Here is a 17,763-nt window from a genome sequence, read left to right on the forward strand (position 1 = left end):
ACACACTCTCCCAACCTGGATCTCATTTCAGTAATGTTTCATGATGAGCGAGATGATGGAAAGTGTGACTAGACCTAATGTTTTGAGCGTTTGGGTGGCGCCGTCATCAGGTTACATTACACTGCTAATTGTAAGGCAAAATGCACATTTCTCGCACTTGTATGTACGGAGCAGAGGTCTGGAGCTCAGCTGGATGAGGTCACATGACACAAATAAAAATCTCTTACATAAGTTCATGTGGAGGACAATACCTGACATTTTGATAGAATATACTACATACTTAAGAATGTGCTGGCACAGGCACTGGCACGCACACACACACACACACACACACACACACACACACACCTAAACACACACGCTGCACAGAGGCTGGGTGGAACGGGCGATTCACCTGATCGGTTTAGCTGAGAAACAGAAAAATGAGTTGGCTGATGTGAATGGAAAAGCCCAAGGTACCGTAAACATGTTGCAACGCAGCGTGACAACTCCCAAGCCATCCAGGAACTGCCTGGTTTCCAGTAACGAAGTATTTCTGTGTCGCCGCAAATGCAGTTAGCATTTGATGTGTCGGGAGTTACCACAGTGTCTTGGGTTAAAGTAACCACAGATAAAGTTCAGTAAAGTATTGATTGTTTATGGGTTGCATCCTGTCTTCTCAGTACACATGATGATAAAGTCGACTCATAATCACAAACAAGACAGATACATATATAATATTATTATTATGTTGTGGGAAGAAAACAACCTGTTTAATTATTTGTGAGATTTCTACAAATTACCTTATGAAAAAATAAAAATAATTATCAACTCTCATAATAAAATGAACTGCACATTAATGACTTTAATTACACCTCTTTAAATTGAATTATTAAATCCTCGTTCCTAGCGGAAGCACAATATGAGGTGCAAAAACAATTTGCTGTCACCGAAATTTCATGTCAAGCAGATGGTGAAATGAAAGTAGCTAACAGCTTATGAAGTAGACAGCAATTTCTATTCAGTTGCATAAGAAGATTTCCAGACTATTCAAGAGTTTTTTAATGATGGTAGGGTTGACCTTAGACATCGCCCACACAAATTACTCATTTGGCACATAATAGACCATTTCTGCTAAGTTTCATTTATTGAGAAGACAAAGTTAGCGATCATTCTGGACGGTTGTAATGAGTAGTTGGGAGGTTGTGAAAGCCACACACTAATGTCTCACTAGCCCAAACGGAATACCGCCAAAGAAAAAGTCTCAAGTCAATATGGTGCAAATTTCCCCTGATGAACATGCATTAACCAATCACTGTGCGTTAGCATTTCACTCGTCCACAGACCATTACCCAGCACTGTAATTATACCACATATTCCATATATTACTTTGACTGAAAGAATGCCAATTACAATCCTTTTACTCTGTCTCTCAATGTGCCGGCTGATGCCTCCATAAAAGTCTGTGATTAAATTACTCAGGGGAAAGCACTCACATTTTATATGACAACCCCTGATGCATCGCTCAGCTTCAAATTCCCCAACCAGCAGCAAATCTTCGGAGAGGCTCTGACTGTGGACAGGTGGGTCCAGATGACTGAGAGACAAGTCCTTCCAGCTTTATGCCTTATGCTATTATTCTCTGTCCTTTCCTATTGATATAGAGCTAACTTACCTGCCATACATATTGTATCATCTGACAGGAGCATTAGGAGGAACGTCACTTCATCTTTGACCTACCACTAGCAGCATTCTGTTTTCTTTCTACTTAGCTGTCAAAGTGTTGAGAAACACAAAGCTTATCATCTTGTAAGAGTTGCTGTGTAAGTACACCCATGAAGTATGAGTGCTGTACCTGTGAATGTAGGGGCTCTCCAAACGAAATCATAACCAAACACGGGTTATTCAGAACTTTTTGTTTGAAGTAGTTTTTAGCACAAGCTGTGGTACCCACCGCCAACTGCCCTTCTTTCAGTTGAGATACAGTCAAAGGCTTAAAATGAATATACAGTAACTACCTACTCCCACATGTTCCACTGAGGCTGAAAATTCCCTCATCTGCTGCAGACCGTAGGTGTTGCTGCAATGATGAACACTGGACAAAGGCACCGTGAGAGAACCCTGTTTAAGGCACACAAACAGCAAAGTAGGAACTTTACATAACACTCAAACGCTAGTTTATTCAAGAACTTTATCCCCCTGTTGGTGCACAGGAGTCATTTTAGACATACGGTGTGAAAGGCAGGGCTGCAGAAATTTTCTTCGTATTTCACAGCAGAGAAATTCAAAAGTTGTACAAGTCACGCTGGAATGTGAAATGTGAGTTCTGGGAAGACATGGGCTAGACAGACACAGAGGCTCTTCTGACAAGGAAGGAAATCTTAACCTGTCAATCACGTCACTCCTCTGTCAATAGCTGTTTAATCCTCTGCTGAAAGCTGGTAGGTGCTGGATCCACACCCAGACAGGAGGTTAAAGGTTATATGAATGACAACTCCCCCCCTCTCAACACCAAGACCATTTTCCACTGACGGTGTATGGTTGGCTGAAAGGTAAGGATTGTAATCATCTCATTGTTTTTTTTTGCTTTTTTTTTGTGAAACCAGACATCTGAGTTTTTAATATCAAAGCTGTAGCTCTGCTTGTGACAGTCACATACTGATGAAAGTGATACTGAGGAAATGCAAAATGCCCGTTATCAACTTTTGCAGATGGCATAAAGTGTCTGTGCTTGAGAGCAGATCCTTCATGCCTTACTAGCCATCCAAAAAACAAAAAGTCCTTATTCTCTGCCTGTCTTTTTCAGACAGGCAGAGAAAGACAGTTTAATCAATTGTGTTTATACGTGTGGGTATAAACAAATCATAATTAAATGAGCACAGTGAAGACAATGCACTCATTTAGAAACAAAAATACATCCGAGCTTATATAAGCCTTATCATCTCCATGACAACGGCTCTACTGGTAACATGGAGACGTATTTGTGTATAACCACAGCAACGTCTTCCAATCGAATTAAGCTGCACCTGTGCACATTATGGATGGAAATAATGGAGCGAAAGCAACTGTTACAGTGATCCTGTTGCTCACCCGATATGAGCATGAGATTGTTTGATTTTTGTGTTGTTTTCACAGCACCGAGTGCACATTTCTTCTCACAGATGTCTGAAGTGATTCATTATATCAGTGCATGATTAATTAGCTGATAAACAGAAGTGATGGCCAGATAACAACTGCTACATCTCTTGTAGTACCATGTTTTTACATTTACAATAAAGCCCCGACCTTCAATTAGTTATCTTGTACAATCCATTTGTCATGTTGATGACAGTAAAAGCTTCAGCTTGTTTTTTTTTCCTGATGCACCATTACGGACATGAAAAAAAAAAAGAAATAAAAAAAGACACTCTTAAACCTGTACGAGAAACAGCAATAACAGGAACTCAGCTGGATATATGATGCAAATGGAAAAAGCAGACATTCAAATAAACAGCCCTATTGTGAGCTTTTTTCCCATTTTGTTTACCACTGGGATATAAACTAAACACCGGAGTTGTGGAAAGGGCACCGGAGCTGAGATGGATACAGAGAATATTAGATCAGAACCGCTGGTAACACTAAAGATGTGGTAAGGACAGGCTTCTTTCTGGTGCACTGGCTGCTCTGTGGAATAATTGGAGAATGTTATGCCAGCTCTGTCAATACATTTACTCCAGGGATATAAAGTCCTGTGCCAATGAATATTTATGATTAATACAGCTATTTGTAATAAATATTTGATGTTACTTCATTCACCAAGTTGGTGATATAGAAATATGAGTTCAAAAGAGAATCGGCAGTCTGATTTTTTACAGAACTTAAATTTGTTCATTTAGTAATGCATCAAGTCCAACTAACAATTTTAGGCATTCATTTAAACATTTATTGTATCATGTGTCACATATAGGGCTGTAACACAGGTATAATCAAAGTGTCCTGTAGTGAGTCATGATAGTCAAAAACTGGGTGTTTTAGGGTTAGGATATTTGCTGTTCATGACTGAGTGCCACCAACTGCTCTTGAATAAAAGTGAAAGACAGACAGGAGTTAGTCATTCTGATTTTAAGTAGAAGCAAATGTGAAACTGCGAAAACATTGTTTGATAACAAATTTAATGAAGCAGGTTGCAAATCTGAAAAAGATGAAATAACATTAAAAGGTTAGTATAAAAATTTTCCAGCATTGTAAAAATTATAAAATACATTTTTCTATTTTTTTCAGAAGTAATGCAGGTTTATTTGCAGCTGAAGTTTTGCTGTAATAGCTGAAGAATTGAAACAATTCAAGTTTTGAATTATATAAACATAACATTACATTTGCATTCAATCATTTGGCAGATGCAGATGATGTACAAATGATGCACAATCAAGCTTCAGTAGATGACAAAAAAGTCATTAAGAAAAAGTGCCTCAACACAAAGGCCCTATGCTACATGTGCAGATGCATGAAGGAACGTACTTGATGAAAAAAGAGCAAGAGTAGGATGAGGAGATAGAGAAAGGGCATAGAAGGTGAGTAAGTACTCTCAGAAGCGTTACGTTCTGAAGTGATTTTTGAAGTCAGAAAGAGATTCAGCTGACCGATACGAGTTTGGAACCACCCCGAGAATTTCTAGGAGAAAGAGCTGCACCAGTGAAAGATTAACATTAAGCTCATGAAGGTAGTACAACACAGTAAATAATCTATTAAACACACACACACACACACACACACACACACAAACACACGAAAGTCGAAATAGGAAAATGCAAAACAGTTAGCCCAACTGTAATTCAGCTGTTAGAAAGTTGTATTAGCTACACATTAGCCTCTGACAGCTGGTATAGTTGCTAGCTTAATTAGCAGTTAACTGATTGCAGGAAAACTAAATGAACAAATCACAAATTCAATTACAAAACAAATTCAATTACAAAAAGAAAGTTTAAATTTTATGCTCCAACAAGATGCTCATCAATATTTGCCAGGACGCCGTTCTGACAAAATTGGTGGATGTTACAAAGTTGAACTGTTACTGTGCCAATAGTGTGGTTGCTCAGCAAGTGAAACCAGCAGCTGATGGAAGTTAGTGTCTCTGTGACAAAAACTATTAAAAATCACTTAACTAACCCTTTAATGATGTGACAATGCTTTGGTAAAGGTTTTGGTTAGGGTTAGGCACAAAAACAACTTGCTTAATTTTAGGGAAAGATCATGGTTTGGATTAAAATAAGTTCTTAGTTGTCATGGTATGATGATAAACATGTGATTAGGTTATAGAATGATTGTGGCAATGATTTTAAAAAAAAAATCAATGTTGACTTTCAGTTTGAAACAGGAAATAGACAATATTTAAATCCAGTGTTTTGTCAACGTATCCATCTACCCCCTATGACGCAACATAGGTCGCTCCGTCACTTGACCCATAATTACTACGGCCACTAGAGGGCTTTCTCACTTGAACGTAAACTTGCTGTTTTGGAGTATTTGCTGAAAAGACGACTGCTAGATGTCATGTAACAATAAAAAATAATGAGCTGCTTGCACTAACACAACCTATGGGGTTGTTTTTTATGGGAGGACATTCTCTGGCATTAATATAATTAGGTTTCTCATAACACTTGTTTCTGTACTACATAGAAATTTCTTCTTGTAAAGTCAAAAAACATGTTTACTGTTCCTGTACTTGCATCTGTGACTGCTTAATTGAACATCCTAACTATGATTAAAATATCACAGCTTTATGAATTCATTACTCACTGCAGTTATGATCATTTCCGACACAGATTTTGGTGTCAGAGGTCTCTTACAATCCAAGTTCAAGAATTTTATATAATACTTACACAGACTCATGTATGTATGTACTGTACACATAGATATAATCTTACATCAATGTGCATTCCAAACCAGTGCCTTGTGCACTTTTGAATGAACATACAAACATTATTATTTCAAAATTGAAAACATAAAAGACAAGACATATACACTACTGTTAATGTGGACTAAACCATAACACCAGATGTGAAATTAAGGTAGTGATGAAGACATATCCATCATACGTTAAGGCCTATTTATTCATCATAATACAGGCTGTACTGTAGCAAAAATAACAAGAATATATTCATATGATTCAGAGGGAATCTTAAGCAGACTATGTCCAAAATGTTACCATGAACCTGTTGCAAATGTCCCATGCTGTGTCTGTTGCCGGTTAAGTGGAAAGCAGCAGGACAGGGGACTTCCTTTATATATGAAATTTACCATACATATAGTAGGGCTGCACCTTGCAATTATTTTCACAATCATTGCCTATTGTAATTTCCAGAGGCCAAGATGGCATCTTCATATTTCTTGTTTTATCTGACCATCAGTCCAGACCCAAAAGATGTTATGTCTATAATCATACATGACAAAAAGCAGTAAATCCTCACATATGAGAAGCTAACACCAAGCAATGAATCTAATTTGAAGACAGATTAATCAGTCATCAAATTAGTTGTCATTTACCATTAGGATTTTCTCGATCGACTGATCAATAATATGATGCAGATGTACTGCTGAGGTGTGCTGGTAAATGTGATAATAGAGGAAAAGGAAACATTTATGAGTGAGAAGGAGGAGGGTGGCCGAGGCAGATGGAATATAAGATCAAAGAGGAGGACTAAATGCTTTGTCTTTTAACACAAGCGGAAATTTTAATTCATGATCTCAGAGGGGGGACAATGGGATACATGGAGGTGTGTGGCTGATGCAGTAACAGAACCAAGCAAGATAAAAGCAAAACCCTGTAATGCACTGTGACACGGGGCTCACATCAGGAGCAGAGAAAAGAAATGGTAAAAATGTTCATCTGATAAAAAAGCCATGTTTTCTATCAAATATTAATGACACCATGAAAGGCTTTACTTATAACAGCAGCTATTCTGAATTTATAAGGGGGCACAGTTACACAGAATACTGATAAATAACTCTCACAGCCACACCCCTCTCTCTTTTAATAGATGGGTGCACAACACAGGCAGTCGCATCCGTCTATGTCTCTCTCTCTCTCTATCTCTCTCTCTCTCTCACAGACACACACACACACACACACTGAACAGAACAACGGTGTGTGCGTGCGACTGTGCATGTGCGTGCTCAGTGTTTGTGCAGCTCTGACTTATTTTTCACTTTTCCCTTCAACTTCCTGTGAGTCACCAGCAGTGGAGGAAATACTTTACAGCTGTACCTTTATTTTTATGTGAAAACATGGCTTAATGCACACAGAGAACAAAAGCAGGAATCTGGTACAATGTTTTGCTTCACTTGTAAATTCCTGCGCACCTACTTAATTTGCTTTGCTACTCAATGGTAAAGTGCAGTTATAGAGCTGTTGCATAACCTTTGCTTATTTAAGTATGTCATGAGCTTAGAGTGGCTTATGTAACTTTACAAGATGGTATAAATCTGTAGATCCTCTCCTCTTTTCACTTATCTAAAATCCAAGATACATCTTTTTGTGCTGATGGAAATTGCTCACGGAGAATCCGGGAGAAAGTATCCTTGATTATCATGCTTGGGATTAGTTTCTCTAAAGTGGCTAGTTCTTTTTAACCACAATTAATGTGATCCACTGCAGTATGTAGCTGTAAATGTTGCCTGTCACAAGCGCGATTCATGGTGAAAAGACATGAAGATATTTCAGATATTCATAATTAATGTTTTCCAAGTCGCCACAAAAGGAATGAAAAGTCCTTTGATGAAAGTCGAGCTTGATGGCTGCTTGTTCATTTGTCATTCACAGAACTACAGGGAGAGATTAAGTGTCTGTAGAATTTGGCCTAATAATTTGTGAAAATGTTCCCAAGGAGTAAACTATGATACAGTCAAGATAAACCTGTCGTTGTGAGTGCTTCTGGATGAGTGGTTGGAATGTTGCTCCGGTGTTACATAACCCAGAGGAATTCACTCAGATGACTGTTTACCTCTCCATTGTGATTTATGGACTAAAATCATTTCTCAGGGTGGGACAAGTTTACAGATATAAAGCAGTGATTATTAAATTTAGATTTTAAACTTAAGATTCAATTTTTGTTTTGTCCAGTGGTCGGATATGAACATGAGCCCGTGACCCAGAAACAAAACTGGTTCTAGACAGAGTTTGGTGTTGATATTCAGGAATATTGAACTTGTAAAGAAGATGGTAATTAATAAATGCCATGTGGGTACTTGAGATTAGTGGTAGGTTTGATTCTTCTGTTTAGAGGTTAATGCCATCGGGTAATAGAGAAAGGAGACATATGTGAAAGGGGAAGAACTACGAGGTGTGATAAAGAGAACATAACACTGACGTCACACCACCAACAGTTAGCAACCGCACTGGAAAAATTTCTTGCATCAACGTCCTAATGCTGAGTTGTTGTGATATTCTTACAGTGAGGATATCTTCTAATTGGTTAAAAGGACCTACAGAAATATCAACCAACCTGAGTCAATGTGGCTGTAAAGCTATCACAGGCAGTTACACCTAAATAAAATTCAATATTAACCCTAATACAGTCAATTCAGCTTATTCAAAAGGAGCTATACACTGTTTATTTGTACGTGGTTTCACATGAAACAAGCCCTTTCAAATACATAATAATGCAAAAGTAGCTTATCTAGGTTAATGAAATGCTGTGACTACAAGGCTAGCAGTAAACATGACTGTGAGTCGTCAGAATAAGGGGAGGTTTTCCTGTTCTTCCCATTCTGCCTAAATAACATAGAAGGCCAAAACTCACTCAGGTCATTGGTAAAATAGGAAAAAGTTAGTGTCAGGAAAATTGTTGCCGTCAGTTTGTTTTGGAGCCAAAATGCCAAAATCCACTTTGAGAAGAACTGAATGAAAATGAACCTAAGTTAAAGCAACAGTTTGTCAGTGCATTACCGATAACAACTTTATCAAGCAATAATATGTCATAGCTTGAAGTTGCCACAAAAAAGCAATTCATGCAACTTTAAAGCTCCATCAATCAATATTTTTATACTGACATTGAATCAACCCAGTTCTTGAAATATAAAATTAAAACACACAGTGTTGGTAATACTTGTTATTTTCACAACCACAAGCAGCTATACATACAAACACTCCACCACACCCTCACAGTATGTTCAAACACGAAACCGTATCAGTGATAGTGCCACTTAGAATTTCCATATAGACTATTAACTCAAATTTACAATAAATACACTGTATATTTAGAGTGTAGGATATATTTAGTATTGTCATGAATTTATTTCTACAATTCAAATAGTTTCCAGTATTCTGGTCAGAGTTACTGGTTTGCAGGGTGGGTCATGTGTGGTGAACTCTGCAATATATAGCTGTAACTGTGAACATGAATGTGATATACAGGAAGTTGATTTTAGCACAACCAACACTTGTTGCACTAATGGTAGTTCTTGTGCTGGGGTAACCTATAAATAAATCATTTTGTGGCATTTAATTAGCTCTTTCTTCACACTGTATGTCTCATGTTTTTCCTCCTCATATTTCAGCCTCCCAGCCTGCCCCTCTAACTGTCAGACAGGCTGCAGTCGGGGATGTTTTCAAAATCTTTTTGTATCAGCCTTGTTTGGTTCTCTGCTTGCCCCGCAGGTCGACTAGCCACCGGGAGAACTCCAGGCTCTCCAGATGGCCAGTCCGCTTCTGAAAGCACGTTACCGAGCCCTTTTGAACATCAGCGCAGGCTAAATTTCAAATGATATCTCAGTTGTTTGGCATTCAGTATTATTGGTAAATCAAATCTATGTTGCACAATGCAGTGAGAAGTGAGTTTTAGAGTGTTTAATTTAAGATTAGTTGGCCACAAATGCACAACTCCTTCTACAGTTGTCTATTAATAATCATTTCCAAATCACTGTAAAATCCCACATTTAGCAAAGTCCTGCATATCATCATAAATATGGGCAAGAGATACCGTAAGGCAGGAAGTTATGAGTTCTTTGCTTCCTGTAGTGGTAGGAACTATGAAACAATCATCAAAGTACTATCTAAGTACCAATGCAGGAGTTGGATCCTCTACTGTCAGCATTTCTAGGCTGAATATGTCATAACAGGCAATAAGGCCTGCCCTGTTTCCAAGTCTGTCTCCACACATGAACTAAAAAGATATGCAACTTTCTTTTGCTCAAATTTGGACCAACAACTGGTATAAGATTTGCTGCCCGCATTATCCCATATAATCCATCGTGGACCAGTTAGTTATTTGATGGCTTGTTCAGATGATCCTTGCCATGTGACTATGTTGCATTTACGAGGTATTTGGTTCAGATGGCTATCATACATCACATGAACTGAACCAGGAAAAACACCCCTGCAGGATGGAAGTAAAGGCAACTGAGCATAAACACCATTGTTCTTAAAGGAAGCCTGCACATCGCATGACCACATTATAGCAGGCCATTATATACATACAGTACATTTAATTATATCTTACATGTTACATTTACAACTTTTTTGAAGGTAACTTCCCCGCCATAAACATAGAAATATTGGACTTTACAATATGACAAGAAACACATCATTCGTTTTTGGTCAAATGGGATGTTAACCATCTTATTTGGGGGAGGAGCGGCAGGTTTAACCTGACCTTCAGGTGTTCTGAGGTGGATCCAGACCCTGAAATGGGACACAGCTCAGGAATGGCTATAGATGTTTAGTGCCATGTGGTGGTACTTTGTGATCAGTGCACATGTTTAGGCTTCCCTGTGCACATATAATTGAAGTAAAAACACCACAGATTGGAAACACATACTTGGATATCAGTCACACTGAGGATGTTTCTTTCCAATTTCATTAGTATATTTAACGGATTGTTAATAGGATATTAATGTTATGTGAATGATGAACACCACTGGGTATTTTTACAGTTATACGATTGACATTAATTGGTAAGAACATAGGTTTGTCAACAGAATACTAATATGAAATGACTGAAGAAAGCCATTATACTTCAGAGCGTGGTGCAGGCAGATGTGTACAAAATATGACTTTGTAATTCAAATAGCAGGACTGTGATGCAGTGTGTCAGTATTGGTACAAACAAGCCATTTTTCAAAACCATTTCTCTCTTTTCAAACATGTAAATGTTTTAATAAACTTAATGGATTTGGAATAGATTCGTGCTCCGGGATATGGGTTTGAAAGCAATGTTTTTTACAGATAATACCAAGCCCAAATAAAATTAAAGACCATGCCATTTTTAAGATCAAACCTAATTTGAAAGCAATCTAATCAAAAACTACCAATGTTTAACTCAATCTAAGCTGGTAGGTCATCTTTTTTCCCCACTGACAGAAATGCACACAGTTTTCTGTCCTTTGTACGTGGTATAAAAAAAAGAAATTCTGAATATGTGATGATTTTCACTTAGAAGATAGTACATTAGAATGTATTAACATTAATGTCAAATATTAAGAAAACTGCAAAACAGCTAAATGTATATAAGGCAATAATTTTGTTTTGTTGCTGAATGCTTTCAGCAATGGGCAGAGTGATTGGCGGCTAAATAGTTTTCTCCACTTTCAAAAGACATTTGAATGATAAAACAGAGCTTTAATTACAGTGAATAGACATCATTTGCATGGCTGCTATTCAAGACTTCCCTTTATTTAGTTAACAAATAACCAAACATTACATTAAATTACAGTATTTTTTGAGTCAGGAAGGAGAACAGATGGTAACGCCAGCTTTAAATAGTGCAAGATTAATACGGTTTATAAAAATGGCCAATATGCTGCAGAGCAGTGCGTCTCAAATTCAAGAGCAGCAGAAGGATATCAGTGAGAGATTGAACCATGTATCTTTTCTTCCCTCTTGCCTCGACACCCTTCACATTCAAATGACCTCTGAAGGCAGCACGGGGACCTGTCTGATAGATATTACAGTATTTTGTCTGTGCCTGCTATGTGCATGACTTCAGTGGCAACCCTCCCCCACCATGCAAGATGACCTTTCATATTTAATATACCATGTTGGCTAAAGGTCACTACTGTTTTGGCTTCTCTCCACTGGTTTTGTTGTGTGATTGGAAATGCCCACAGAGTCTCCGATATATAAATATTTCCGTGTTGCTGTCAAAAACATGCAAAGGGCAAGTAACCATGGTACATTTTCTGTAGTGATTTTTGAGATTTCTAATCACGTCAGGCTGATTAGCTTACGCCGGAGCATGCAGAGCTATAATGTTATGAGTCTCTCCTCTCATTAATTTCCATTACTTCTTTTCAGCCATGATCAGCTTTGTGTTCTCAAGACCTGAAGTCTTATGCAGGAAAAAGCTTGAAATCAGTGTAAGACCTTATGTATCATATGTCATGAATTGAAAAATAAGATACTTTGTTATCAGGGAAAGCATCACCTGTTCAAAGCACTAAATTACCCAGATATGAATATATATTTTTCTCTTTTCAGATTTAATGTCACTGGCATGTCTTTTTTTTTCTCAGACGTTTACTTTCAATGCAATTGCAATGGATTTTCTTACATTAGATTTCCTAATCATATAAAGTGCCTGCTGCCGGCTCCCTGTGACAGGTGCAGAAACTTAAACAGCCTCTTTGAAAACTGAATACCTCATTGCTAAAACCATGCACATTATTTCATTACAGGGGGCTCTTATGGTGGCGGGTAAGACATGCCTCCACTCCTCTATGTTCAGTATACTGTTGAAACGGTTTCGACCTTCAACAAATTTTACTCATCAACTGGAATTTCAGACTTTTGTTTCATCACTCTGTCTTTCATTCTGTCATCATCTCTCTCTGTGGTGGTTCTGTCTTAAGACTTGGGAATGTGAAAGGCTCCAGTTAAGCTTCAAATGGCCCTCCTCCTCTTCCCAATGAGATGGAAACATTAATCAATTAGGTTGGCCCTTAAAGGATCTGAAGGAGATGAAGCTCCCCTCTCTCTGAAAATGAAATGCCACAGACTTTTAAATCCAGTCAAAGGGCATTTTTCCCAATCTTGCTCTCTTTTTTTTTACCCCCCCACCCCCACCCCCACCCCTCCCTTTCATTCCCCACTCCCTGTTTCATTCATCTTCCCTCCCATCCCCCCCTCATTTCTCATGTGCAACACAAGTAGAAAGTCGGGGGGAATGAGAGGATGGTGAAGAGGAGGGTTTATTCTGGAGTGGAATGGGAGGATGAGGCTGTGAAAACATGAGTTGAAATAATATTTTCAGAGAGCAAATCTAAGGGGTTAAAACTACTAATTTTGTCTTTGTTTTGCATCAGACGGAAAGCAGTAGATTTACATTGTTACCTCCCATCTAATTTCATGTGCAGGTCAAAAATTGAAAAAAAAAAAGATTATTAGATATAAGATAATTAGATTTATTTGGATTCGTTTCATTTCTGATGCTCAGGCAAGTCAGAACACACAGTTGTCAATTATACATGACATGGGAATGGTGCAACAAATAACATGTGATCTAATAAAATATCATACATCTGTATATGAATGGTAAATATTGTATGTCGTTGGTTTGCATCTGGGGGGAAATGCAACAGCAGCTAATTACTAGTATGGAAGGGTCACACAGAGGGTGGAGCGTACTCTATGAATGGCAGTTGTTTCAATGGCCGATTGTCCAAAGGAACAAGAGACAACATAGTCTCATTATTGAAGGTCAGTGGCTAGAAAAGGTTAGCAAAGGTTCACCATTGAACAGCCCTTTGTGGTCCGCCTGCCACGGCCTCACACAGAATTGATTCACATAAGCTTTGATACAAAACTCAACTGTGCTTTGGTAAAGAGAAGTGCAAATTCTGCAAAGCGCTCTTTGGCGCGTAATTGTTGTTATTCTGGAACTGTTGTACATTTCAGTTTATTTGCAGATTTTAATTTAGTTGATGCTATGCCAGGGGAATGTTTCTTAGTCTTGAATTTTGTCTTTTGAAATGTCTTCAGTTCTCTGAAGTTAGTTGCAGGTTTCCATATAGTACATCTTTACTTGACATAGACAAGCCCCTCTCTCTGACAGAACATACAGATACATGATCTCATAGGGGAGCGAATAAAATTTACTAGGGGTCAGAAGCACTCTGCACTAAAATATCCATAGACAACAATGGTGTCCCTTGTAAGGCTGTGGTCAGTGTGTCAGATTTAAGCGATATGAAGTTAGTTACTGTGTCTAGAAAGTCTGGAGGTTGCATCTGGACCCATTATAAGCCTTGCCAACACAGAACTGTGTCCCACCAAACCCTGTCATATCATCATTTACACTGTTTTTGACTTTCCCGGAGTCCCATGTAAATTCATTTTCTTGTCTTCCCTTTGTGATCACAGTAGTTCTGAGCAGAATAATAGAAAACAGCTGACGTGCGTGGTTGAGGAGAAACAACCAAACTTACTGAGCTGAATGCTTTTTTATTTCACATATTCTAATAGCTGGAGATGGGCAGAGATGTAGAAGGTAATAATTGTGAAAGTGAAAAGTTAAGCACCTGAGTAGCACTCTGATTTAGCTCAAATTGGCATAAAGTGAAGTTCATTGTGTGAGAACCGAAGTCAAAGTCATTCATAAAGGTATTTACAAAGCATTTTTATGAGGTGCTCCATCAAAAATGATTCACAGAACACAAATGACCCAAATCAAAGCAGCGGTGAGTCTTTTCAGCGTAATCAGTTTCCATGGGTTTGATTTTTTTCCACAAATTTGCTGCTTCTGTGTAAGACTGTGAAAAGAGTGCTTTGTGGTCATTAATGAGTCATCCCTCCGCTTAATGGACCTATTGAACTATTTCCTGTTTACCATTGCTTTTCTGTTTGCTTTTCTCAGGACAACCTTATATGGAATCGTTAGCTGTGGACCAAGGCAATGTTTTTACAACATTTACATTAGTGTTAAATTCAATCAGAGAGAAAGGTAGCAACATTTAGGACTTCAAATTTGGGTTAAACAGGAAAAAAACATCCTGTGAAAAATAACCTTGTGCTTCTCAGATGTCAGAAAAGAAAGTACTTCACCTAGAAAACTTCTGGCAGTAATTTCTAAACCTGAAAGCTTTGACCTGTTTTACAGAAGAATAAGCATTAATATTTTACACAAAATGACCAACAATGAAAGTCCTGTGGTGTTGATGAAACTGCACCTTGACAGCTTCACTTCCCATAACTAGTGGGGAACTGAAGGTCTTATTATAGTGACATTAAATAACACTTGCATAACTCTGCTTATTTGTCACAGATGAGAGAATAGGCTAATGTGTGTTCTCTCATGTGGAGGAGGAGGAGGAAGGTAACGTCACTTTTAAGGACATTTTGCATTTCATGTCTATGCATTTCAAGCTTTTTGAGTTAATACTGTTTTAGTTAGGGTTAAGGTTGGGGTTAGGGGTAGGGGTTAGTCAGTAGAGAAATGACATGGCCTGTGAAAATCAAAAGATGCGTAGTGATAACACAAAAAGTGACTTAAGAAATTGGTGTATTGTGCTGCTACGATAAACAGCATCTAAGGTCATCCAAGGCATCTTAATCTTTTAATAATAATTTTTAGTATTTTTTACATGAAAGGAACACACTCATCAAGCTCCCATCCTCCCGTTCACTTCATCAGAGACATTTAATTTGTCTCATTAAAATGGTTCTTTTTGTTAGAAATGTGTTATTTATATGATGCAACTATCTGACAAGCTCTTAAGATTTTGTATGGACTCTATTTCTGTTGCGCTTTAAGTCAGGGGAAAGGTCAGGGGATCATCAACATCACCAGAGTTCTTCCTCTGGGGACCATGACTGTTTGCACAAAATGTTATCTAAGTCTGTTCCGTGGTTATTTCAGTCTGGACCAAAGTGGTTGGCTGATCATCACTGCCATCCCTAGAGCCGAGCCACTGGTGTGGCTAAATATAATTCTCATAAAATCTCATAAGTGATTTTCGAACTTAGTTCTTTAAGTTCGAAAAAGGAGGACAAGTCAAGTTATGCAGTCAGTAAGACTCAACTGTCCACAAGCAAATCTTTGTTTTCTGTCATGGAGATCGAACCTCATAATTCTGAATAGACTATTCATCTGCAATTCATCTGTTCTAGAAAACATCAGAGCGACTATTTCGACCAATGACCCAAAACAACACCTCAGTATGAAAACTAGTGTTGAGAGAGGAAGCTTAAAATAGTTGGACTAACAACCCCATTACCAAGTAAAGTGTCATTAAAAATCCAATTGTTAACCATTAAATGTTATATAAAAAAAAAAAATAAATAAATAAATGATAATAAATATAATAATAAAATATAATTTTACTAAACGTAAATAAAAGGTTTATCCAATATTTTCTGTGGAAATAACTATAACAGTCACAACCAATTTTCAGCCAACATGACAATTACAGCATAAAAATGTTTCCATCTTTTTTTTTTTTTTTTAAATCAAGAGAACAAGTTAATGATATACGGTGATGTAAAGGCAGAGAATGAGCAAAAACCTCAGTCACACTGTGTCTTGAGATAAAAGGAAGAATTATTTCTTTGGTGTTGTTTATTGTTCACTGGTGAAAATCAGTGCACATTTCCATGTGGAAGAGAAGTAAAAAAAAAAAAAAAAAATCACTAAATGAAAGAGGCGAGATCTAAGGGGCGGAGTAGAAAGGCAAGAAAACGTTTCTGTCTTTGTCTTGTACCATTTATCAGTAAATGTTTTGTTTTCAAGTGAAATTGTGCATCAGTTAAAAAAAAACTGACATTTTCTCTCCAAAGCTGATTACCCAAAGCGTTACTGAACATCACTGAGTTCCTTTATTTAAACAAAAACTAACATTGTTAAGGGCTGAGAGTTGTTTACGTCTTGAAGTTATCTTCCTACACATGATAAACTAGCTATGGGTTTTCGAAACAGTGAGATCACTTAAGATCAGCCATAGTTATGAGACCAGCACTGCTGACATCTTCTAAGTACTGGCTGGGTTGTAACCCTTAATGGAAAATATTGTTTTATATTTTCCTTTCATTTCCTGGTTTGAGCCGGAGCTCTTACCAAGGCAATAAAACCTGTTTGTTCCGCTAATTGCTCTGAGTGGATGAATGTTTTTCAAGATGCTCGATGTGATTTGCATCCTACGGCGGAAAGAAGTTGTTCTTGAGCGTTAAAGTTTGTATGACTTTACCTCAACTTCTGTCCTGTGTGTCATCTCCCCCTTTATTTACATGTTACACCTAGTCTGTGTCCCTGCTTTGTTCACCCCTCCACCCCACAACTAATTCCACCCTCTGTCTCAGTCTTTACCAACACCCTTCTTTCTTTCTTTTTTTTTCCATTTACCCAATTTCTTCCACCTCATCTTTTTTTTTTTCTTTTAAATCACCCATTTTTCCTTCTCCATGGCATAATTCCCTCTCTGTCTGGCTGCTACTTGGTGTTAACGCACGGCTGCAACACAAAAACTACACACATTCCTTTCCCATGAAGCCATGGGTCGACTCATGCCAGATACCCCTGTGCACTGTATCCTCTGCTGTAACAGAGACTGAGTGAGCAAGTGACAGTGAGAGAGACAGTGAGAGACGGGCAGAGAGGAATCAGACAGACAGCGACGCAGAGGTACAGAATGAGAAGAAATCCGTATCCTTGTGACAGTTAACCTTATGAGCTTGGAGTCAGGACAGCCTGAGCTGGCAGCTGATGGCAGACCGCCACAGCAAGCCCACAGTGCGACCCATCTGTGCCTGGTATTAAAGCAGGCTCACACCCCAGGGCCAAAGCCACCATGCTGCGCAATAGCTACACAGACATAGGCACA

The 17,763-nt window shown here is 38.2% G+C and overlaps 1 protein-coding gene across 1 annotated transcript in view; it reads left to right on the forward strand.

Annotated features, from left to right (window-relative positions):
• The first annotated feature begins 2,271 nt into the window (after positions 1-2,271).
• The window catches only part of tox2 (TOX high mobility group box family member 2), a 112,167-nt gene continuing 96,675 nt past the window's right edge, over positions 2,272-17,763 (forward strand). Inside the window, exon 1 of the mRNA XM_056387157.1 lies at positions 2,272-2,531. The gene's annotated coding sequence lies outside the window, so the exon portion shown is untranslated. The remainder of the gene's footprint in view (positions 2,532-17,763) is intronic.

This window comes from Seriola aureovittata, chromosome 2, assembly GCF_021018895.1.
Source record: "Seriola aureovittata isolate HTS-2021-v1 ecotype China chromosome 2, ASM2101889v1, whole genome shotgun sequence".
In the NCBI taxonomy this organism is placed as follows: Eukaryota; Metazoa; Chordata; class Actinopteri; order Carangiformes; family Carangidae; genus Seriola; species Seriola aureovittata.